Consider the following 27,010-nt stretch of genomic DNA (forward strand, 5'->3'; position numbering starts at 1 on the left):
GGAATTAGCAAAATACTGGATCGAATTTTGTTTTCAAAAGTATTTGATGAAACTGCAAGTAAGTCAAAGGTCTTGTGTTACATGATAGGGGCTGTCCCCTTTTCATGTAAGTATAAAAATAGAGAGATTAGTTAAAATGAAAATGAAATAGCATAGGACAAAATTCGAACCTCGTAATCTAGGTTTAGAAATAGATTACGTGTGAGAATTTAAAAATGTAAAACAAACAATTGTTTAGGATATAGATAAATATTTCCAGGAAAGAATGTTAACTATCAAGTTTGTTATGAAATTTTAAATTGAAAGAATGCAGCTTATAAGATAATGTTTTTTACATATTGGAAAAATAGGTTACTGAGAAATAGGAAAAGTTTTGGACACGTATGCCCAGAACACGTGAAAGAAGGCACGTGTTTTAACATGTGTATGACGTCACGGAAAATAGAAAGTTCTAGGGATAGAGAAAAACGTTAGTTAGAAGAAACAGTCAGTGAAGAAACTCGGAAAGAGTCAGGCGTCTAGGGAGCGAGACGTCACTTCAAGAAAAAAATGTGAAACTTTGAATTCTTGGTGATGGAAACACGGCCGTGTGACGAAATAAACCATCATGTGTTTTGTAAAGCTCGTCTGGTCTTATGATTCTTACAAAAAGGTAAAGTGAAATTGTATTATATGTCTGTGTTATAAAATGTCGCTTCATACACATCTCGACTTCTCATGTCCACAATAGGAATCTACATCATGTCTACACAATGTCCGAACTATCTGAACACTATCCCTTCACTCCAAGAGTTTCTTCTTCTTCTTCTTCCAATCTACACATCTAAGGAATGAACATTTAATATATAAGAATCTCTCCTAACATGAACAATCTCTCTAGAACTCTTACAACAACATCTCTCTCTCTAAGCATCACTTCTAATAAGACTCTTTCTAAGCTTCCCTCACTAAGACTCTCTTTTAATGAAAACCTATATGTAACACTTACTTCATAACTAAATGTGAAGCAGCGGTAACCTGGCGAAGAAAAAGTTGATTACACGTGAATGGATAGTCTGGTGAAAGGTAAAATATCCAATGACGGTAAAATTCAAATATGTAAATCCAAGATTGTTAATTGAATTTTCCATTCGCACAAGTAAAATGCAAGGAAATCGCGGAATTGGAAGATGGTCCAAAATAATCCAAAAGGCCGAAACCCGTGGAATAATTTACAAATATGTACAAGGAAAAGGGGGAAAATTCCAATAATATTGATAAAAGAAAAATAACATATGCGTTTACCACGGCTGCCGAGACAAAGTGTAATTTATGTATATATATATATATATATATATATATATATATATATATATGTGTGTGTGTGTGTGTGTATACATATATATAAGCAAACAGTTTATAAAATATGTTAAAAACACTTTGAAAGGAGTTAAAAACATATTTAATCTGAAAAGGAAACAATAGATAAATGGATAGTCCTTAATCCGCGGAGTTTCGAAGAAATACTCTCCTTCTCATCAGAGGGTAGGAATTAGCAAAATGCGGGATCGGATTTTGCATGCAGAAGTATTAGATGAAACAACAAGTAAGTCTGAAAAGGTCTTTGATAACTAAATATTGAAAGCGTTATATATATATATATATATATATATATATATATATACATATATATTCAATTTGTCTTTACATAAGTAGTCAGTGCCGTCATGTTTACGATCTTGAGTAAGTCGCACTCACTCTTTTATCTAAAATTCTAGAAACTAGTTTTATTAAGTACTTGAGACCTTCTCTTTGCAAGCAAAATAAAATCTCTTTGGACTTAACTTGATTTCTACGTAATATTTTCCCCATTTTTTTCTTCTCCCCTGCCATATTCATGACAGTTTTTTTTTAATTGCAATTTTCCTCAATTTATCTGTTTAGCAAGGAAAGAAATCCGGTTAGCTAGCCTTTATTTTCATTTGTTTTATTTTATAATCATGTTAAGTCGTCTTTATTTAGACGAAATTAAATTTTATATTCTCAAAAGAACTTAAACACACAGAGAAAAATACAGAAGCACACGCACGCACACACACACACACGCACACACACACGCACACACACACGCACACACACACACGCGCACACACATACACGCACACACACACACACACACACACACACACACATATATATATATAAGCGTACATTAATACTAAAATGTAAATAAAGGAGAGATTAGAGGGTGATCAGTCAGAGTACTTTTCCATCCGGCCAAGATCAAAGGGTAGTATCTGTCCTTCAAATGCTGCATTTCCATTTCTTGCTGTCTTTAAGTGGAAGAGCAATCCTTCACGACTAAGAAAATTTTTAATTTTTGTTCCTTTTCTCCACGTTAAAAAACGACCCTGATATCTTCATCTGTCCCCTGCGCGACGCACTCTAAAAGGGACTAAATATTAGATGATAAAATAACAAAGCCTGTTAATTCTTAATCCACTCGAACGGATCAAAGAAGATGTGAAATAGCGTGAGCATACTTATGCATTAATGCCATTGATAATGTAATCCGTCCGTTGCAGATATTGACGGAGTTAGACTTTAAGAAAACAATAGTTGACGTGCACTAAAAGCAAAGATGCGTAATTGATTGCGTAGGAAAAGTTCATTTAGAATTGTGACTGTGAAAGTTTGGGAACCTAATAAGGAATCTCCTTGTTACATATGAGGCAATCCTTGGTCAAAGATCCAATGTGACCTGTGCTCGTCCTTCGCAGGGGGTCCTTGGCATGGTATCCCAGCATAGTAGGACCCGTCAATCGATTTGGTCGGAATCACGTTTATCTTCGGATTGATCAGCCGCCGCTTCGTCGATCTGTCACGCTGGAAAGAGACAATCTCATGCAAACAAAAGAAAGACACGGCTCAGTTATCTATTCTACTGGTTAATTTATGATAGATATACACAATATATACTTATATACAATTGTCCGTAGTTTACCAGACTCCGCTGGGCACAAAAAAAAACAATATATTGATTCCTCTCTCTCGGGGTGTCGTTGAAGAATGCGGGGAAAACAGGTGTGGTTACGGCCCTTCGATGGTATTAGATTCTCTCAAAAATCTCGACCACCGATTTTAGCGCGGGGACCCGTTTATGAAATGAGGTGACGTGGTAGGCCAGGCTGCTGCATCGACCAATCGTCACTAGCTACGTCACCTTAGGGGAATCCTAATCTTCCTCGGTTTGCACCTACGATCGCAGGCCTTTTTTCTCACCTTTTATAGGTTAACCCCGTTACCTTTCGGTCTGGTACTGCACTCAGAGACCAAACACACTTGCTGGCATCGGAAACGAAATTATATTTCTTTATGTCTCATCAATTGTCGTTTTCAATAAAATTCATAACTCAAATCTTTCTTTCAACAGGGTTAGTTGCTGTCACCCGGGCATACAACAATACTTAACGAATAAAACAGTCATATCGGCCCGACATTCTCCACTGTTTCGGGAGACTCAGCCTTTTAGCTTAGAAAAAATATTAAGGTTCTTTTTGCCTTTTACCAGTCATGGCAATTTCCCTCTCCTCAAATTTTGAAAAGGGTTGATCCCTTTTTAATTTTTGCACCAAAAATTTTTCTTGTCTGATGATATCTAATATGATTGAAACGGTCTGCACATCGTAGCAAGATATGACTGTATTTACATAAACATATGATATAGCTATCTTTGATTGAGCACTCTCAACGACCCTTATTGAAATTCAATTATTTTCAATTTTTGGATATCTTCTCACCGGAAATATATATATATATATATATATATATATATATATATATATATATATTTTAAAATATATTTTAGTCATCGACATACAGACCTGTTTCGTTGTTTCACAACTCATCAGTGCCGCTAGACTAACACCTCTCCCAAGCCGAGGATCGAACCTAGAACCGTCGTGATGACAGTCGGCAGTCCTACCCCTTGACTAAACATCCGTCCGCTACTCGTAGAGGGCTCAAACGTTTGTTTGTAAACAAATCGTGAGCTTCTTATATATATATAATTTTTCTTTTTAAGCCGAGAATGATTTCTCTCCTCTTACTATGAGGTTCCATTTGACTAGGTAGATACTTTTCTTTGGACTACTGCACTGCTCGGAAAAAAAAAACAATGTTATTTCAGCTGTTTAGTAAACTTTCGAATCGGATTTTTGAAAACTTTCGAATCGGATTTTTAAAACTTTCCAATCAGATTATATACATCGTCACGCTGGACGTATCTTGGAATACATTCTATCTAAAGAACTATTTGGCATTTTGGATCAACTTGAGAGGCGTTTCATTCAAGCTGAAATATTATGCGCGGTTTGTTTTTATATTAGTTTTTTACATATCAAATATTTTTTCATTTTTTTTTAATAATTTATAACTAAAATAAATTGCCGTTTCAGTTAATGCCTTACCTAGCAAATTCTAGCATTGCTACAAATATAATTTGCTGATTTCTTTGTCCTCTGATGAGAAAAATAACAAAAATAGCATCCTTTGAAACTCCACAGAATAAGGACTTTGTAAATTGATTTTGGATTATTCAGTCGAACAATAACTTTTGATTGCAATGTTCAGCTTACAGTTTTAATTTTCTTATATATATATATATATATATATATATATATATATATTAAGCTTTCAGATTTAATAATTAAATAAAAAAGGAACGAACACGCGTGAAGTTGAGTTAAAAACTTTAGCCAGATAGACACGGATTTCGCATGTATGGAAAAGGGACAGACAGACAGATAGAGAGGAAGATGGGTAGGTGAAGAAAAAAGATGGGATAGGTAATGTTGTCGCGGTGTTATGAAGTTTGACACGTTAATGATTTACGCGGATTGGTGGGGCCCTTGCTCGGAGTAACTAAGATGCGTTCTCTTAAGGTAAGCAAAAGTTCTAACCAATTTAAATGAATTACGTATTTAAATGCATTTGCTGTAAGGTATTTAAGAAATTAAATAATTAAATTGAAAATGGCCAAGCATGGATTGAATAGGTATAAAATTATAAGATATGCATAAATTATAAATCATTATATATATGTTATAATTTATGCATATATACTTATAAATATGCATAAATTAAATATTATAACTTATATATATAATATATATATATATACATATATATATATATATATATATATAATTTATGCATATTTTATAATTTTAAACCTATTCAATCCGTGCTTGGCAATTTTCAATTTAATTATTATTTCATTTAATCATATTGTACGACCAAGGAAACCCTAACCCTAACCCTAACCCTAACCCTCCCCCAGTAGTATTTATAAAAAGCATCAGTTTTAAAGTGGCGTAAGAGATTAAAGGAAGGCTTTGCACGAATGCACCAGCCAAGAAATCCGTTTTTGTCATTGACAAGACCTGCTACAACTGATATAGTTGAACTGACTTTTCTCTTTCTTGCAACCTATTCCCACAGAAGAGAGATGGCGAGCTCTCTGCTTTATCGTTATTTTCATCGGAAGCTCTCGTCTGAGCTCAAATATAGGATCGTCCCTAGCCAAACTTCCACGAAAAACACTCGGCTAGCTGAAACCATTATCAATAATTTCAACCACTCTTTAGCTGTTTCTAAAACTAGACGTAAATTTAATAAACAAAGCTTCTCTCATAATACTGCACGCCCATGGAACTCTGTTTCGTTTGCCTGCTTTCCAGATGACTACAACATGGTCTTCTTAAAGTTTAACGTAGACAAGTTCTTGATGAACCGTCCCCTTCAGTAATCTAATTTTCCAATATACTCACTACGAACAAGTGCCACTGTATTGTCCCATTGACTACTGTTTACTCCTTTACCTTTATCCTCAAGTGGCTTATGGGTCTAGATAAGTGGGGACTGCTGTAAAAAAAAGATTATTTTACTACGATGGGTCCACATACGTGTTGACTGATGTAAAAAAAGATTAATTGTACCACGAAGGGTCTAGATAAGTGGTGGCTAGACCTCTTCAAAATTGGCCTTTTTCTTCAAACATATGGTAATTGATATTATTCCCATTTTCCAAGGTCTAAATTAGCTAAATATACCAGTTATTGTGATCTTGGACCTTGGACCTTGGCTATGCCTGCCTCAAGAGCCATGTAATTTTATTGTTGACGTTTTTCAAAAACGCTGCAAAATTTGGGATATTATGTCCTTATTTTAATTGTAGCTTTCAAGAGGTTGATGCTATAGCATTGAAAGTGGTAACAAATGAAAGCTAATAAAATGTTCTTGCATATGGTAGTAAGCAAAATAAAACACATTAACACCTGTGTAAATTTTAACTAATTTTAATGCACAAACAGCTGGGACACTACAAAAAATCAGTTGTGTAGTATGATAGCACTGCACTGACACATATATTGCATGAGAAACTGTCAGATAGGATGTTACTAATACATGTATTATCACTGGAACTGTCAAATTTTTTCCTGTGGTACTCCACAACTTGTGGTAAGCAGTTTCTTCGCTCTGGGTCACTTGTGATCTGAGTTGCAAAGTCACTCATTAGTTTCACACCTCTCTCAGCCACATCATTGGTCACTTTCACTGACCTCACAAACTTCTGTGCATTCCTGTAAATGTCATTGTCTTCTCAGGTGTCGGCAGGAGTAAGGAGCCAGTCACATTTCACTCGAAGAGCATCAAACAGAAAGTGAGACCCTGGCCCTACCAGGTCTGTGAGAACTGTAGCTGCATTGATGACAGGAAACACTGGCTTGCCTTTCCTGTAACTCTCAGGTTTCTCTGTTTCTGACAGCTTGACTACGAGCTTCTCCTTTGCAGACTTGGTCATGCTGGCATGTGAACTGAACAAGGTGAATGGCACTAGTTCCTGGGTCAGATACCAGCGGTGGTTGTTCATTTTCTTGAGAACATAGGTTGTCAGTTCATACTCATACTGCTTGTATTGCAGCATGTTCTTCATAAGCTGGAGGTCATGGATAGGTGCATCTGCTGCAGATGTGGTGGTCAACCAGTGGTTGGTGTAGAATAAGGCCAGGAACTTGTTCATCCTCTCCAGCTTGAAGACAGTGTCCGTGTTGTATTTTAGTTCCTTGCAAACATGAGCATGTTCATACAGTAAATGTTCCTGGCCATTCATCGGGCTTGGTGAATGGCACCTGGCTTGGCCAAGTGGATACCTCGAGGGGGTTCCTCACCAAGCAGGATCAGGCACAGCTCTGCCACCTCTCTTTAATCTGCCCTCGGACTTGCTTCCTCAAGGAAATTGCCTAAGACTGCAATTGTGCTTGTCTTCATCTGTTTCAAGTCTTGTTCAACTAGGCTCAGAACTCTTGGGCAGTCCTTAAGCAACTTGTCCCACTTCTCTTTCACATTGCTGAACATTGGGTTGTCAAGACTCTTGACCTTGCTAAACACAGCCTCCCATACACTTCCAATTATTACCTCTGATATGTGATGGGGACAAGCGAAGTAGAATACCTTTTTGACTAGTTTTTCTTCAATAAGCTTCGCTGCGCCCTTGTTGATGCCACTGTTGCTTGCTGTGGTATCAAATACCAAACCTACAATGTTGTCTGTCAGACGCCATGCTTCTATCAATTCCAATGTAGCATTACACTGTTGGATTCCTGTGGAACTTTCTATGAAGGGCACCCCACGCAGCTTCCCTTCTTCATACTGTGAAGTACCAGAGACGAGCACTGCAAGATTTTCCACTGGATATCTTTCACCAAGAAAATCCCGTAGAAGTTTTCCATCCCAGTGTACTGTGCAGTAATCTGGCGGACTTTCCTTGAAGTTATTCATGTAACTTTGGCACAAGTTATGACGAGTGTTTATCCTATTTCGTCTTGTAGTAGAGGCTGATATAACAAAGTCATCAAGATCTGCGCATCATGCCTTCAACACTGCAGACACCATGGCTGTAGTCTGGTTGTCAGAGAGTGACAACTGATCTGCAGTGCTACAAATCTCTTCACTTGCCATTACTGAGTGTGGAAAGTATAAGGTTATCGTACTTGGTTTTGATGAACAGCTTGGTGTTGTCTCAGTGTATTCTGAACCCTCACTAATACCAGAGCCTTGACTGCTCTCTGAGTCTTCATCACTTGAAATTTTCCCAACTTCTGCTGCTGCAGCAGTCACTGATGATAACATTCTCTCTTCTTTTTCTTCTCGGAAGCTTTTCTCTCTAGACTTCTTCTCAAACACCTTATCATGACCTGACATGTGTGCCAAGCGAGTGGTCTGTTGGTCTAAGTAGAAATTGACGCCCTCTTCCTTGGTCTTCTTTGTGAGCAGCCTGTTGCTTCTTATCTCCTCCACAACATCCTTTGCTCCAATATCAAAACACTTGTCTAAGTCCTTCAGAAAGTTAGCTCGTTTCTGTTCCTCTGGTTTATTATTTCTTCCCTTGTTTTTAACAATTTTTCTGTACTTTTCGTGGATCGTCATGAAACGGTTGACTGTATTTGGTCTAGTTAGTGTTTTTTAATCCTTGCGATATTCCAGTTGGTACCACTTTAAATGCTATAACATCAATCTCTGGAAAGCTACAATGAAAATAAGGACATAATATCCCAAATTTTGCAGCGTTTTTGAAAAACGTCAACAATAAAATTGCATGGCTCTTGAGGCAGGCATAGCCAAGGTCCAAGATCACAATAACTGGTATATTTAGCTAATTTAGACCTTGGAGAATGGGAATAATATCAGTTACCATATGTTTGAGGAAATAGGTCAATTTTGAAGAGGTCTAGTTGTGACTGCTGTAAAAAAATATTATTTGACCACGATGGGCATCATGAGTACTTTACCTTACCTATAGTCCAGACCTTGCTCCCTGTGACTTTTTGTTATGCCTCAGGCTCAATAGAGAATTGAGGAAATCAAAGATGCTGTGACCAGGATTATTGATACCAAAGACGACTTACATGGCGGTTACCAGAATTGTTAAACGGTACAAGTGCATTGCAACTGATGGAAATTAGAGTTTTACGTATTTACTAAAATTGCCCATTTGATAAAAGTCTGAAAACTTATTGAAGGCAACTCGTATATATATATATATATATATATATATATATATATATATATATATATATATTATTTGTACAAAAACAAGACAAAAAAATTTGGATTGATAGTGTATTTTCATAATGAGATATAAAAAAATCCTAAACATACACAAAACGAAAAAAACTCAGTACGTACATTCGTAGGTAAATATTTTATCGCATAGTATTTTCAGACGTCTGGTGAGAAGTCGTTCTTATGAATATTTTCAAACGATCTAAGGTTTGAAATTGTCCGAATGGTCGTGAAACAATTGTAACGAACAATGAAAACACATTACTTGTTGCTATCAATCCAATCTTTGTTGTCTTCATGTTGTTAAAACAATATATAAACGCTCGATAGCAAAAACTGGTAATTTTGAAGCTTTCAAATTAAGTCACGTTTTACTGAGTTAAAATTTATTGGTATATGAACAATGAAACAGTACTGTAGGTGGATTTATAATGCTCCCTATCTTGGGTTAAACCGATTGGGAAATGATATACAAACTGGCATAAGCGTATTAAGCAACGCTCCCTGTGTAAACAAATCGAGCGGAGGGATTTTGACAATGTCAAAACCGTTAATTCATTACCCACACAGCAGCAGCCATATAGCGTAATGGTGTGAAGCCTTGACTATCATTTGGGCGGTCGAGTTTCGATTCTGGCTTGATGAAGTTGCCTTTCTAGCTGCACTGATGAGCTGTGAAACAGCGAAACAGTAATGTGTGTTGATGCCTATATATATATATATATATATATATATATATATATATATATATATATGAATTTATATGTGTTTTTCTTCTGAAGGCTTAAGGGCAGAATAGATTCATTGATTGATACAAAAAGTAAGTGAATGATTTGAGCTCGGAAACAGATGCTGTGGAAAATTGTGCATATCAACATACTTAAAGGAATAAATTGTAAGATGATCAATATTTTGAAATTTGAAATATAGGTATTTTTATTAATGTTATATATATATATACATAAAGATATATACATAAAGATATATACATATATATATTCACGTTTGTTTTTTATTTTATCTAAATTTTTCAATCTACAGTCTAGATCATTTTCTTCTTTATCTCCTCACACTTTCCTTTCTGTTCTCTCTTTTTCTTTCTTTCTTTCTCTCTCTCTCTCTCTCTCTCTGTCTCTTCTACTATTCTCTATACCATGGTCAGTACTTTTAGGACACGATAATTACTTACTTCATCCGGTTCCCCGAAGTCAATGTACTATCATTAGTATATCTTCGTTCTCCCAAATAAATAATAAACACACGTCTTTGTAAACCTGCATGTGCAGTGCGTAATGAATAGTATTAAAAAAATGCCAGTTTCTGACATTACCTACGGCACGATGCACTGGACTGACCAACAAAGATGCACCAATGCATTATACGCAACCATTTATTAGTTTCGATCGAATAAAAAATGTACCGGGTCACTCTGAGAGATACTTGACCCCCCAGCCCCACCCGTCACTTTCAGCTAGAAACAAAAAGGTTTTGCTAAAACTTCTTGTCGGAATTGGCTTTGTTGATGCATTAGTGGCATTTCAAAGAGTGGCGCATCAATATCGCTTTACGATATACAAACCTCTTTCTTTTCTACTCGGAACTATTTAAAAGCTTCGCACTGTGAAGACGAAAAGGCCGGCGTGAAACTTTAAATGGAATATAGCTCAGGAATATTTACGTTAAATGTCGTTTTTCAATTACAAGTAGCGTATCGAAATAATGCGGCTTATTTTTTTTTTATTTCCCTCGGATAGATCAAAGGATTACATAGTTCATTGCTGTGCTGTCTGGACTTAAGCATTGCGACATTATAGTTTCATATCTCTGTTGCAGATATCGACGGCGCGAGACTCTGAAGATGCAAACCCTGTCAGTTACGTACGACGTACGTCAGAACCAAAGGTGCATCATTGAATTGGTAGCAAATGTGCAGGAAGAAAGATGATTAAACTGTGGAACGATAAATGTCTCGCTCTAAATAAAACACCTCTTCAGCTTTATTTGAAAGCTTTTATTAGAAAAATAAATTCAGGAAACTTGATTATGTAGTGGAGCTTACATCTATTCAATGTAGCCGATGTCAGTTTCAATCAGCGCCCCAATACGGGTCCGGAACTGGGAGCATGCATTTTTCACAAGCGCTGGCGGGAGCTCAACGAATTCTTGGCGGATGGCAGTGAGTAGGTTGATTTTGGTCTTATGAGAAGTAATGTAGGTTATGTTCTCGAACTAAGAAGGGCGGGAGAGAAGGGAGGCCAGTGAGAGAAGAAAAGGGTGGCACTCCTTCTGAAGCCAAGCCCTAGTCTCTTTGGACTTGTGGGCCGGCGCAGAGTCCTGCTGCTCCATTCAGATTCTGCCAGCGGTCACCTGATCGCAACAGATCATCGCATTCTTAAACACACCCATGTATACTGTGGAACTATTCGCGTCGCAGGTTACCAAGTATCTCGGTCAACAGCGCCCAGATATGACTTCTTCGTGCGGCAGATCTCCGTTGATAGCGCTGGTTGGTCTTTGATTCGCAGCCGGGTGTTCGTCGGTGCTTCTCGTGTCAGGGCTGACATGCTGTCGCCTACATATATACAATGGTATTTGCAGTACAACATTCAGTAAGGTCCGACTTCACTGTCTATACTAAGTTGTGAGATGGCATGATGTGGCCCTCGCTTTAAGCCAGACCAAAGATTATAACTGTGGCCGAAAACTTTCGTGAGTTTGCTCTCAAGCGTACAACCGTCCAGATTTTTTTTCACATGGAGTTCACCACTTATCAAGGCCCAATGGCCACTCGGGGATAAGGGTTATTGTGTGTACAGTACTCAATGGGATAGTGTAGAAATAGTATTGGAGAATTGATATGGTGCCATTACTTAGGGGGCGGTTCATCAGTAATTTGTTTGTGTTGGACTTGAAGACATCCAGGTTGAAGTCGGGACGGAAACAGGCAAGCGGAACAGAGTTCCACAGGCGTGCAGTTCTAAGAAAGAAGCTATGTTCGTGGAATCTATGTTTTGATTTAGGCACAGATAAGGAGTGGGGAAAATTATTGACGGTGGTTTCAGCTAGTCGGGTGTTTTTTTAGAAAGATTGGCGAGGGGGACCAGAGAATGGAGCGCAGACGAGCACTTGCCATGGAAATAACGATAAGACAAAGACAGGCTCGCTACGTCTCTTCTGTGGGAAAGGGGTTGCAGGGAAGAGAAAAGGGCATTCTCCACCAAGCCACGAAGTCTATTTTGTACTGTGTCAAGGTAGGATATGCTGTTTTTAGCAGCTCCTGCCCAGATGTGGCAGCAGTATTCCATCTTTGAGAGTCCTGGCAATTGTCTTCTTGTCACAACTTGGATACGTAGAGAGCATGAGTTGGACAGCGGCGCATCTATCTCTTATCTTGCTAATTGAACATTGTGTCACTTTCAGACATAATAGAAGGTTCCTATCGACCTTGGTACATAACCAGCCAACTCATAGATGATCAAAAAAAACGAAAACCGGTTTCTATCAACTGGAAATGGAAGCATGTCGTTTTTAGTAAGAGAATTTTATTAATCCATCTTTAATATATTGACGAATAAATTCTGGAACACAAAAATGTCACTATTTTAAACGGTATCATTCCCGTCTTCGTAGCTCTTCAACTTTTTGGACTTGAAAAATATGAAGATTGCTTTTAGAAGCATTCTGTATGAAAAAGTTGGCTCTAAACTGTTTCATCGCTGGCAAACATGTATTTTGATATGATTACGATTGTGTGGAAAAATAATTCTCGAGTACTCAAATTCGAACGTTTTAAAAATAACGCTCCTGTTTTCATAGCTCTTCAACAGTTTAAGTTGAAAAACAAAACGTTACTTTTGGAACGACATTCGTAAGACATTCGTTTTTCGTTTTTTTTTTTTTTTCACAAGAGAATCACCCTTTATCAAGGCCCGGATGCTAAGCGAGGATAAGGATTAATAAGTGTCCAGTAATGTATGAGACGTTTGTCATTTAATTAATAGTGGAAATTTGGAAAATCGATTACTTAAAGGAACGGCTCATAAAGAATTTGTTTACACTGGACCATATCATAGTCAGGTCGAAAAAAGGCAAACGGAAGAGAGTCCCAAGGGCGTGCAGTTCTAAGAAATAAGCTTTGTCCGCGGAATCTACGTTTAAGTTTAGGTACAGATAAAGAATGGGGGAAATTATTGATAGTGGTTTCAGCTAGATGAGTGTTTTCCACGAAAGTTTGGCAACGGGGCTGCAGATTGGAGCTCAGACAAGCTTTCCGTGAAAACTAAGATAGAGAAGGGACAGGCCTTTAACCTCTCTTCTATGGGAAAAGGTTGCAGGTAAAAGAAAAACACATCCACCACTAAGCTTCGAAGTCTATTTTGAACTCAATCATGGCAGGATAGTGTGCTTCTAGCAACCCGTGCCTAATTGTGTGCAATAGTACTCCGTTATAGGACGTAGTTGGATTTTATGCACGTAGAGACTTCATAGATAGTGAGATACCTATTGGTGCGTAGAGTGATCCCACCATTTTTTAGCGACCTTGTACTTTTTTCTTTATATCTGCGTTGCTTATGGGAATCTGAACCTGCGAAACTATTTGAATCACCAAATCTGTTTGTTAGTCCTTTATACAGTAATGTCTAACTATATTATCATATCATTTAGTTTGCTAAAGAAGGTTGGCGGTTACACCGACCGAAACATTGTGAAAATGACACTTAAGTGGTGAAGATTAGTCCGCAAAATCAAAATAATATGAATATAATAGATAGAACTCTAAGCTCCCCTAAAATGATAAAGATGAGATCAGGTTATCAGAAGCAACGAATAATAAATATACTGCACTAAAAAAAAAGGAGGATATACTCGTACCTGGGAAAATCGATGAAATGCAATACCAGCAATGCTGTTCCGTCTGCCTGCTTCCCACCGGACTACAACTTTGTGTGTTCAAGTCCAACGTTAACAAATTCCTAATGAACCGCCCCCTTAAGTAAACACTTGATCAAATATCCACACTAACGTAATGTACTTGCAATAACCCTTATCCCTGCGTGGCTTCCGGGCCTTGATCGCTGTGTAAAAAAAATAGCCTCATAAGAATGGAGCCAATATATAATAACGATTTAACTTCTCCCACAAAATCGAACAATATATTTGGATGAAAATGGAGAAGTCCTTTAAAATTACAAACAATACATTAACGATATAGTCGACTGACGGCTTTTTCGAACCGTATATTTTATTTTATTTTTTGACGAAGTTGCATGTTCATAATATTATTTGTGCGAATATATAAAACCTAGATAATAATATATAGGTTTTGTATATTCCCAAAGATGCAAGATTCCAAGTATATGTATTGCCAAAGATGCAAAATCAACTAACGAACGCATATTATATCAAGATATTTGATGTAGCTTCATTGTTATGTTGTTTTTTTTTAACTATAAATACTTTTAAGTAGCGTCTTCGCCTCGAATATCGTTTTACTTAAAAAATCGCCGATATTTTATTTGGACGTAGATAAGTCCTACTTTTATTTATTACTAGCAGGGGTGCCCGGCGTTGTTCGGGTGTTTGGAGGTGTATGCTGTGCAAAGAAAGCAAAAAAAAAAAAAAAAATGGTTAATTTTTTTAAAATTTGACCCCTATTATGACCCCTTACAATTTATTGTTTCGGGCTCAAATCACTTTATTAAGTTAGATCCATGTTCAAGGAACCTATATCTAAAATTTCAAGTGTCTAGACCCAAAATTGTCGGAGGAGTTTGGTAGAGTTCTTAAAGGTCAAATCGTTGAAATTTGACCCCTTAACAGCCACATTTCTAGCTGACACCCGTCACATCGATTTTCCCAAATCTCAGTACCCGGTATTTCAAATTTCGAGTCTATAGACTAAAAATTGACAGAGATATTGCGTAGGGAAATGTACACAGACAGACACACAGAGACACACACAGACAGACAGACACGTTCACTTTTATAGATATATAGATTGACTATTTTTAAAATATTAATCTATTGACACGCGTATTTCACGGTTCCTACTACTGTTCATCGTAGCTTGACTGTCTCTAGGAATCCAACGCCAGACTATAATGCAAATGTTCCTAGAGACACAGGCAAGCGAGGCTGAAGAGTGGTAGGAACCTCGAAACATGCATGTCGTTAATTACTGTTTTAAAACTAAAAATTATAAATAAACGTATTTTAGTACCGCTGTAACATGTTTACTCCTTGTAAGATCTTTTTTAACTGCTCTGAGTTTTTAAGATGGCGGAAGGTTTAATTGTTTGCATTCTTTTGCCCCATGTTAATATCTTTAGTTATTTATTAGCTCAACATGTTAGTCCGTGTAACATTTCACGTTTTTTCAGGTGTATAAGTCGTTAGGAAACGGAATGGGGCATGGTTAACTTGTACTCTTCTGAGGTTTCAGATTTATTGCAAGGTGAAAATAAACTCACAAAAATGTCATAAAACCTATACAGATATCAACTAAATCACTAGGATATATTTTTCTAAATTATTTGTAATGAAACAAGGTAGTTAAAGTTTAAGTTACCATTAATGATTTGTGAGTTCTTTAATAGTATAACATTTACAAAAGCAAAGTTGATGACGAAAGAAAATTATAAAATCACGTGTTATCACTTATTCTAATTTTTTTTTCAATTGTATTATTTTAGATATTATTTTGTTTTCATTGTTCGAAAAATTATTCTCATCTTTCACTGCGTCAGGTATAAACTCCATGTTTATTTTTCAACTAAGGAAAAGGGGTTAGCTCTGTGTTACGAGAAATAGGATCGTAGGTTTGATCGTTTGTCCGTAAATTATAAAAAAAGATCAATTTTCAGGGCTCACTAGGGTGCTTTTCCGGACTTTTTTATAAAAAAAAATTGTACCTGAATATTTATGCTAATTGTCAATATTAGTGGAGAAAAGGTTTCACGAAACCGTGGATAGACAACTTACGTGTGTTTTTTGTTTTTTCTTGGAAATACTGTGCAAGGGAAGCGACTCTTGAAAACGCCTAAAAATTTACCTTTTTTTATTATTTATGGACATTCCCTCAAACCCAAGGTCCGATTTCTTACAATACAGGGCTAATCTTTTTCCTTAGTTGAAAAAGGGCATAGAGTTTACATCTAAGGTCGTAGAACAAATAATTAAAGAAAACATTTTTATGAATATTTTCGAAAATAAAATGTTTGGCTAAAAATAAATTAAAAAAAACACCTAGCGTTAACAAAATATAAAATAAAAAAATGAGAAAGGGGGGGGGGGATAAAAATCAAATGAAAAAGAAGAAAAAGTAAAAAAACAAAAGGGGGATCTATTGATTACGGTCGAAATTTCTTTTTTATCAAACATGCCGACCACTTATCACGGCCTTGAGGCCACTCAAGGATAAGGGTTAAAGAGTGTACAGTAGAAATTGGACAATATAGTAACCGTTAGTAATGAAAATTCGGTAAATTTGTTATCCTATATTGAACGGCTCATCAAAAACTTGTTTTACGTTAGACTTGAAGACAACCATATTGTAATCAGCTCGAAAAAAGGAAAGCGGAAGACAATTCCATAGGCGTGCAGTTCTAATAAAGAAGCTTTGCTCATGGAATCTACGTTTAGGTTTAGGCACAGAAAAAGAGTGGGGGAAATTAGTGATAGTGTTTTCTGCTAGACGGGTGTTTCTTGTGAAAGTTTGGCGAGGGGGGACCATAGATTGGAGCTCAGTCGAACACTTGCCATAAAAATAACGATACAGCAGACACACAATCGCAACATTTCTTCTGTGAGAAAGAGGTTGCAGGGAAGAGAAAAGGACATCCCCTACGAGGCTACGAAGTCTGTTTTGAACTCTATCGAGGCAGGATAAGTCATTTCTAGCAACTCCTTCCCAGATGTGGCAACAGTATTCCATCCTTGGACATACATGGCTCTTATATAGATAGAGAATTGCATCAGCAGTGAGATATCTACTGGATCGGTAGAAGGATCCCACAATTTTCCCAGCCGCCTTGGCAACGGATTTAATATCTGTGTTCCACTTAAGATCAGGAGTACAAGTCAAGTACAGAAGCTTGTCAAAACATGAGGCCTCCCCAAGAGGAGATCCATTCATTTCAATTGATGCCAGATGGGATCGTTCTCCAAATAACACTTAAGATGGAAACGGTTGTTCGAAGAATCCGAAGAATTCACGACCTTTCTTTGTTTCGCTGTTTTCGTTTATATCTGTTTCTTCCATAGCACGGTTTTCTACATTGCTAACAGCCTTCTTATACACTTACATATTTGTTCACCAGCAACGCTTCAAGAAAATTACGTTTCCCTTTTATCAACGTATTTAGTCTTGATTTTTTTTCATATTTATATTGTCCCCATGACAATCTCGAGTGTCTGAATGTAATTTAGCGAGAATATGCGTAGTCTTGACGGGATTATTTGCCTTGTTTAATGGCTTTGCTCCTCTGTCATCTCGACGGAACGTGACAAATGATGACGGAAAAGGAATGCAAGCATAAGAATCAAACAGCAAATAAAATTCAAAACAAAAATGGCGGAACGAGTTTTGAAAGACGATGGCTTCTTGAATGTACGCGACAATAATAGTTGGAAGATAAATCCTTGCTTTTTTCTCTTGCTGTTATTTTTTATTATAGTTGTTTTGAATGCATCTCTGCACCTCACAAAGAGGCTTTATACCACGGTCGCTACATTATTCCTCATTTTACACTTACTAAACGAAAGGCTTGAGTAGATATGTCTGCTGTAATAATATGGGACTAGGAAACGAACGTATCAATCCTAAGTGACGTCCCAAATAAACTTTAAATGGAGACTTCGCATGTAGCCCTTGCACACAAACGCGTACGTGTGCCTTTGTGAAGTTTTGTCAAAAGGTGCCGAAGAAAGAAATCAATTAATAAAAGTTTCTGAATTGTTTGAGATGACGATTAATTATTTGTATAATTTGGATTCATCGGACTACTGTTCCTATCTTAAGTATCATTTGCATAATATTTCGGGCGATGTAACCTCCGGCCTACTTCATATTCACCTTTTAGCAGTCAGAACTCGGGAATCTGGATGTAATTTCGTGCGGCACCCTTTATTTACTTTACGGGAGTGGTATGCTCTCGTTCCCTCAACCCTGGCTGGATATAGGTCCAAAGTAATTCACAATTGTATTTTTCGGTCACACACACTTAAGACCCGTTTGTTTGTTTGTTTGTGTGTTTGATCAGCATATCGGCCTTCGTTTGAGTCATGTATTGCTGTATCTAAAGTTTAACATTTTTGGATACTTCCGGAGTCGATTTTCGCTGTGCATATTGGGGTTATATTTTGTTATGGTTTGTTATTTGATGGCATTTATATATTATCGCAAAGATTTGCTCTTTTTATGAAATTTAGAATGGTTTTAAGGGTTTCTTTTTCGAGGAGTTCTTTTAAGTTTGGGGTCTTATATAAATGTTGACGAATTTGTGTAAGGCCATAGCAGTCAAGTAAATGTATTTCACCGAATAAGGTTGGTGACATGGTATACATTTGGGAGGTTCTTCACTTCTTAGTATGTGGGAATGAGTTATGTATGTGCGTTCTATACGGATACGTGATGAGACTGCTTCCACTTTGTGTGATTTTCTGGGATTAAGTAGTTTTGTTTTTTTTTAAGTATAGGCATAATTTGGAATAGTTTATTGTCTTGGCAATGACCTGTGACCCAGAGGTTAGAGTACTTTGAAAAATCGATCGAAAATCGATATTCTCCTGAAGGTTGGCGGCTAAATCCTCAGTTTGAGTAGCCGAAAAATACAGTTTTGAATAACTTACAGCTCCTATCCAGTCACGCCTAACGGAATACAGCGGGCAAATCCTGTGAAATAATAACAATTTCAGTTCGAAATTCGGCATCTTAACTTTGAGTAGTGAATTTTTGGACATAGTCGAGCGTGGAAACTTTAGTGAAAGTCAGTATCCCTAACGATGCTAATTTGATTTTGTCGGCCTATCTAGCTGAAAGGTAAAATAATATTTTGAGCATGTAATGCTCAAGTTCGAAATAACAGCTTCATATGTCATTAAAGCTTAAGTCTCAAATACCATCCTTTCGGTTCGTCACGCTTACGTTTATAGTAGTTTTTTTGTCAGTCACTTACAAATAACTTCGAAATAACATTTTTGGACAGTCATGCTAAAGTTTGCAATAGCAGCTTTTCTCTCTCTCTCTCTTTACGGCTTAAGTTTTAAATAGCATTTTCTCTCTTTTTACGGGTTAAGTTTTAAATAGCATTTTCTCTCTCTTAAGGGCTTAAGTTTTAAATAGCATTTTCTCTCTCTTTACAGCTTAAGTTTTAAATAGCATGTTCTCTCTCTGTACGGCTTACGTTTTACACAGCATTTTCTCTCTCTTTACGGTTTAAGTTTTAAATAGCATTTTCTCTCTCTTTACGGTTTAAGTTTTAAATAGCATTTTCTCTCTCTTTACGGTTTAAGTTTTAAATAGCATTTTCTCTCTCTTTACGGCTTAAGTTTTAAATAGCATTTTCTCTCTCTTTACGGCTTAAGTTATAAATAGCATTTTCTCTCTCTTTACGGCTTAAGTTTTAAATAGCATTTTCTCTCTCTTTACGGTTCAAGTTTTAAATAGAATTTTCTCTCTCTTTACGGCTTAAGTTTTAAATAGCATTTTCTCTCTCTTTACGGTTAAAGTTTTAAATAGAATTTTCTCTCTCTTTACGGCTTAAGTTTTAAATAGCATTTTCTCTCTCTTTACGGTTTAAGTTTTAAATAGCATTTTCTCTCTCTTTACGGTTAAAGTTTTAAATAACATTTTCTCTCTCTTTACGGTTAAAGTTTTAAATAACATTTTCTCTCTCTGTACGGTTTAAGTTTTAAATAGCATTTTCTCTCTCTGTACGGTTTAAGTTTTAAATAGCATTTTCTCTCTCTTTACGGTTTAAGTTTTAAATAGCATTTTCTCTCTCTTTACGGCTTAAGTTTTAAATAACATGTTCTCTCTCTTTACGGCTTAAGTTTTAAATAGCATTTTCTCTCTCTTTACGGCTTAAGTTTTAAATAACATGTTCTCTCTCTTTACGGCTTAAGTTTTAAATAGCATTTTCTCTCTCTTTACGGCTCAAGTTTTAAATAGCATTTTCTCTCTCTTTACGGCTTAAGTTTTAAATAGCATTTTCTCTCTCTTTACGGCTTAAGTTTTAAATAACATGTTCTCTCTCTTTACGGTTTAAGTTTTAAATAGCATTTTCTCTCTCTTTACGGCTTAAGTTTTAAATAGCATTTTCTCTCTCTTTACGGCTTAAGTTTTAAATAACATGTTCTCTCTCTTTACGGCTTAAGTTTTAAATAGCATTTTCTCTCTCTTTACGGCTTAAGTTTTAAATAACATGTTCTCTCTCTTTACGGCTTAAGTTTTAAATAGCATTTTCTCTCTCTTTACGGCTTAAGTTTTAAATAGCATTTTCTCTCTCTTTACGGTTTAAGTTTTAAATAACATTTTCTCTCTCTGTACGGTTTAAGTTTTAAATAGCATTTTCTCTCTCTTTACGGTTTAAGTTTTAAATAGCATTTTCTCTCTCTTTACGGCTTAAGTTTTAAATAGCATTTTCTCTCTCTTTACGGCTTAAGTTTTAAATAGCATTTTCTCTCTCTTTACGGTTTAAGTTTTAAATAGCATTTTCTCTCTCTTTACGGCTTAAGTTTTAAATAGCATTTTCTCTCTCTTTACGGCTTAAGTTTTAAATAGCATTTTCTCTCTCTTTACGGTTTAAGTTTTAAATAGCATTTTCTCTCTCTTTACGGCTTAAGTTTTAAATAGCATTTTCTCTCTCTTTACGGCTAAAGTTTTAAATAACATGTTCTCTCTCTTTACGGCTTAAGTTTTAAATAGCATTTTCTCTCTCTTTACGGCTTAAGTTTTAAATAACATGTTCTCTCTCTTTACGGCTTAAGTTTTAAATAGCATTTTCTCTCTCTTTACGGCTTAAGTTTTAAATAGCATTTGCTCTCTCTTTACGGTTTAAGTTTTAAATAGCATTTTCTCTCTCTTTACGGCTTAAGTTTTAAATAGCATTTTCTCTCTCTTTACGGCTTAAGTTTTAAATAACATGTTCTCTCTCTTTACGGCTTAAGTTTTAAATAGCATTTTCTCTCTCTTTACGGCTTAAGTTTTAAATAACATGTTCTCTCTCTTTACGGCTTAAGTTTTAAATAGCATTTTCTCTCTCTTTACGGCTTAAGTTTTAAATAACATGTTCTCTCTCTTTACGGCTTAAGTTTTAAATAACATGTTCTCTCTCTTTACGGCTTAAGTTTTAAATAGCATTTTCTCTCTCTTTACGGCTTAAGTTTTAAATAACATGTTCTCTCTCTTTACGGCTTAAGTTTTAAATAACATGTTCTCTCTCTTTACGGCTTAAGTTTTAAATAGCATTTTCTCTCTCTTTACGGCTTAAGTTTTAAATAACATGTTCTCTCTCTTTACGGCTTAAATTTTAAATAACATGTTCTCTCTCTTTACGGCTTAAGTTTTAAATAACATGTTCTCTCTCTTTACGGCTTAAGTTTTAAATAGCATTTTCTCTCTCTTTACGGCTTAAGTTTTAAATAACATGTTCTCTCTCTTTACGGCTTAAGTTTTAAATAACATGTTCTCTCTCTTTACGGCTTAAGTTTGAAATAGCATTTTCTCTCTCTTTACGGCTTAAGTTTTAAATAACATGTTCTCTCTCTTTACGGCTTAAGTTTTAAATAGCATTTTCTCTCTCTTTACGGCTTAAGTTTTAAATAACATGTTCTCTCTCTTTACGGCTTAAGTTTTAAATAACATGTTCTCTCTCTTTACGGCTTAAGTTTTAAATAGCATTTTCTCTCTCTTTACGGCTTAAGTTTTAAATAACATGTTCTCTCTCTTTACGGCTTAAGTTTTAAATAACATGTTCTCTCTCTTTACGGCTTAAGTTTTAAATAGCATTTTCTCTCTCTTTACGGCTTAAGTTTTAAATAACATGTTCTCTCTCTTTACGGCTTAAGTTTTAAATAACATGTTCTCTCTCTTTACGGCTTAAGTTTTAAATAACATGTTCTCTCTCTTTACGGCTTAAGTTTTAAATAGCATTTTCTCTCTCTTTACGGCTTAAGTTTTAAATAACATGTTCTCTCTCTTTACGGCTTAAGTTTTAAATAGCATTTTCTCTCTCTTTACGGTTTAAGTTTTAAATAGCATTTTCTCTCTCTTTACGGCTTAAGTTTTAAATAACATGTTCTCTCTCTTTACGGCTTAAGTTTTAAATAACATGTTCTCTCTCTTTACGGCTTAAGTTTTAAATAGCATTTTCTCTCTCTTTACGGCTTAAGTTTTAAATAACATGTTCTCTCTCTTTACGGCTTAAGTTTTAAATAACATGTTCTCTCTCTTTACGGCTTAAGTTTTAAATAACATGTTCTCTCTTTTTACGGCTTAAGTTTTAAATAGCATTTTCTCTCTCTTTACGGCTTAAGTTTTAAATAACATGTTCTCTCTCTTTACGGCTTAAGTTTTAAATAACATGTTCTCTCTCTTTACGGCTTAAGTTTTAAATAACATGTTCTCTCTCTTTACGGCTTAAGTTTTAAATAGCATTTTCTCTCTCTTTACGGCTTAAGTTTTAAATAACATGTTCTCTCTCTTTACGGCTTAAGTTTTAAATAACATGTTCTCTCTCTTTACGGCTTAAGTTTTAAATAGCATTTTCTCTCTCTTTACGGCTTAAGTTTTAAATAACATGTTCTCTATCTTTACGGCTTAAGTTTTAAATAACATGTTCTCTCTCTTTACGGCTTAAGTTTTAAATAGCATTTTCTCTCTCTTTACGGCTTAAGTTTTAAATAACATGTTCTCTCTCTTTACGGCTTAAGTTTTAAATAACATGTTCTCTCTCTTTACGGCTTAAGTTTTAAATAGCATTTTCTCTCTCTTTACGGCTTAAGTTTTAAATAACATGTTCTCTCTCTTTACGGCTTAAGTTTTAAATAGCATTTTCTCTCTCTTTACGGCTTAAGTTTTAAATAGCATTTTCTCTCTCTTTACGGCTTAAGTTTTAAATAGCATTTTCTCTCTCTTTACGGCTTAAGTTTTAAATAGCATTTTCTCTCTCTTTACGGCTTAAGTTTTAAATAACATGTTCTCTCTCTTTACGGCTTAAGTTTTAAATAGCATTTTCTCTCTCTTAAGGGCTTAAGTTTTAAATAGCATTTTCTCTCTCTTTACAGCTTAAGTTTTAAATAGCATGTTCTCTCTCTGTACGGCTTACGTTTTACACAGCATTTTCTCTCTCTTTACGGTTTAAGTTTTAAATAGCATTTTCTCTCTCTTTACGGTTTAAGTTTTAAATAGCATTTTCTCTCTCTTTACGGTTTAAGTTTTAAATAGCATTTTCTCTCTCTTTACGGCTTAAGTTTTAAATAGCATTTTCTCTCTCTTTACGGCTTAAGTTATAAATAGCATTTTCTCTCTCTTTACGGCTTAAGTTTTAAATAGCATTTTCTCTCTCTTTACGGTTCAAGTTTTAAATAGAATTTTCTCTCTCTTTACGGCTTAAGTTTTAATAGCATTTTCTCTCTCTTTACGGTTAAAGTTTTAAATAGAATTTTCTCTCTCTTTACGGCTTAAGTTTTAAATAGCATTTTCTCTCTCTTTACGGTTTAAGTTTTAAATAGCATTTTCTCTCTCTTTACGGTTAAAGTTTTAAATAACATTTTCTCTCTCTTTACGGTTAAAGTTTTAAATAACATTTTCTCTCTCTGTACGGTTTAAGTTTTAAATAGCATTTTCTCTCTCTGTACGGTTTAAGTTTTAAATAGCATTTTCTCTCTCTTTACGGTTTAAGTTTTAAATAGCATTTTCTCTCTCTTTACGGCTTAAGTTTTAAATAACATGTTCTCTCTCTTTACGGCTTAAGTTTTAAATAGCATTTTCTCTCTCTTTACGGCTTAAGTTTTAAATAGCATTTGCTCTCTCTTTACGGCTTAAGTTTTAAATAGCATTTTCTCTCTCTTTACGGCTCAAGTTTTAAATAGCATTTTCTCTCTCTTTACGGCTTAAGTTTTAAATAGCATTTTCTCTCTCTTTACGGCTTAAGTTTTAAATAACATGTTCTCTCTCTTTACGGTTTAAGTTTTAAATAGCATTTTCTCTCTCTTTACGGCTTAAGTTTTAAATAGCATTTTCTCTCTCTTTACGGCTTAAGTTTTAAATAACATGTTCTCTCTCTTTACGGCTTAAGTTTTAAATAGCATTTTCTCTCTCTTTACGGCTTAAGTTTTAAATAGCATTTTCTCTCTCTTTACGGCTTAAGTTTTAAATAGCATTTTCTCTCTCTTTACGGCTTAAGTTTTAAATAGCATTTTCTCTCTCTTTACGGTTTAAGTTTTAAATAACATTTTCTCTCTCTGTACGGTTTAAGTTTTAAATAGCATTTTCTCTCTCTTTACGGTTTAAGTTTTAAATAGCATTTTCTCTCTCTTTACGGCTTAAGTTTTAAATAGCATTTTCTCTCTCTTTACGGCTTAAGTTTTAAATAGCATTTTCTCTCTCTTTACGGTTTAAGTTTTAAATAGCATTTTCTCTCTCTTTACGGCTTAAGTTTTAAATAGCATTTTCTCTCTCTTTACGGCTTAAGTTTTAAATAGCATTTTCTCTCTCTTTACGGTTTAAGTTTTAAATAGCATTTTCTCTCTCTTTACGGCTTAAGTTTTAAATAGCATTTTCTCTCTCTTTACGGCTAAAGTTTTAAATAACATGTTCTCTCTCTTTACGGCTTAAGTTTTAAATAGCATTTTCTCTCTCTTTACGGCTTAAGTTTTAAATAACATGTTCTCTCTCTTTACGGCTTAAGTTTTAAATAGCATTTTCTCTCTCTTTACGGCTTAAGTTTTAAATAGCATTTGCTCTCTCTTTACGGTTTAAGTTTTAAATAGCATTTTCTCTCTCTTTACGGCTTAAGTTTTAAATAGCATTTTCTCTCTCTTTACGGCTTAAGTTTTAAATAACATGTTCTCTCTCTTTACGGCTTAAGTTTTAAATAGCATTTTCTCTCTCTTTACGGCTTAAGTTTTAAATAACATGTTCTCTCTCTTTACGGCTTAAGTTTTAAATAGCATTTTCTCTCTCTTTACGGCTTAAGTTTTAAATAACATGTTCTCTCTCTTTACGGCTTAAGTTTTAAATAACATGTTCTCTCTCTTTACGGCTTAAGTTTTAAATAGCATTTTCTCTCTCTTTACGGCTTAAGTTTTAAATAACATGTTCTCTCTCTTTACGGCTTAAGTTTTAAATAACATGTTCTCTCTCTTTACGGCTTAAGTTTTAAATAGCATTTTCTCTCTCTTTACGGCTTAAGTTTTAAATAACATGTTCTCTCTCTTTACGGCTTAAATTTTAAATAACATGTTCTCTCTCTTTACGGCTTAAGTTTTAAATAACATGTTCTCTCTCTTTACGGCTTAAGTTTTAAATAGCATTTTCTCTCTCTTTACGGCTTAAGTTTTAAATAACATGTTCTCTCTCTTTACGGCTTAAGTTTTAAATAACATGTTCTCTCTCTTTACGGCTTAAGTTTGAAATAGCATTTTCTCTCTCTTTACGGCTTAAGTTTTAAATAACATGTTCTCTCTCTTTACGGCTTAAGTTTTAAATAGCATTTTCTCTCTCTTTACGGCTTAAGTTTTAAATAACATGTTCTCTCTCTTTACGGCTTAAGTTTTAAATAACATGTTCTCTCTCTTTACGGCTTAAGTTTTAAATAGCATTTTCTCTCTCTTTACGGCTTAAGTTTTAAATAACATGTTCTCTCTCTTTACGGCTTAAGTTTTAAATAACATGTTCTCTCTCTTTACGGCTTAAGTTTTAAATAGCATTTTCTCTCTCTTTACGGCTTAAGTTTTAAATAACATGTTCTCTCTCTTTACGGCTTAAGTTTTAAATAACATGTTCTCTCTCTTTACGGCTTAAGTTTTAAATAACATGTTCTCTCTCTTTACGGCTTAAGTTTTAAATAGCATTTTCTCTCTCTTTACGGCTTAAGTTTTAAATAACATGTTCTCTCTCTTTACGGCTTAAGTTTTAAATAGCATTTTCTCTCTCTTTACGGTTTAAGTTTTAAATAGCATTTTCTCTCTCTTTACGGCTTAAGTTTTAAATAACATGTTCTCTCTCTTTACGGCTTAAGTTTTAAATAACATGTTCTCTCTCTTTACGGCTTAAGTTTTAAATAGCATTTTCTCTCTCTTTACGGCTTAAGTTTTAAATAACATGTTCTCTCTCTTTACGGCTTAAGTTTTAAATAACATGTTCTCTCTCTTTACGGCTTAAGTTTTAAATAACATGTTCTCTCTTTTTACGGCTTAAGTTTTAAATAGCATTTTCTCTCTCTTTACGGCTTAAGTTTTAAATAACATGTTCTCTCTCTTTACGGCTTAAGTTTTAAATAACATGTTCTCTCTCTTTACGGCTTAAGTTTTAAATAACATGTTCTCTCTCTTTACGGCTTAAGTTTTAAATAGCATTTTCTCTCTCTTTACGGCTTAAGTTTTAAATAACATGTTCTCTCTCTTTACGGCTTAAGTTTTAAATAACATGTTCTCTCTCTTTACGGCTTAAGTTTTAAATAGCATTTTCTCTCTCTTTACGGCTTAAGTTTTAAATAACATGTTCTCTATCTTTACGGCTTAAGTTTTAAATAACATGTTCTCTCTCTTTACGGCTTAAGTTTTAAATAGCATTTTCTCTCTCTTTACGGCTTAAGTTTTAAATAACATGTTCTCTCTCTTTACGGCTTAAGTTTTAAATAACATGTTCTCTCTCTTTACGGCTTAAGTTTTAAATAGCATT

This window comes from Euprymna scolopes, chromosome 27, assembly GCF_053919585.1.
Source record: "Euprymna scolopes isolate OS-2025 chromosome 27, ASM5391958v1, whole genome shotgun sequence".
Taxonomy (NCBI): Eukaryota; Metazoa; Mollusca; class Cephalopoda; order Sepiida; family Sepiolidae; genus Euprymna; species Euprymna scolopes.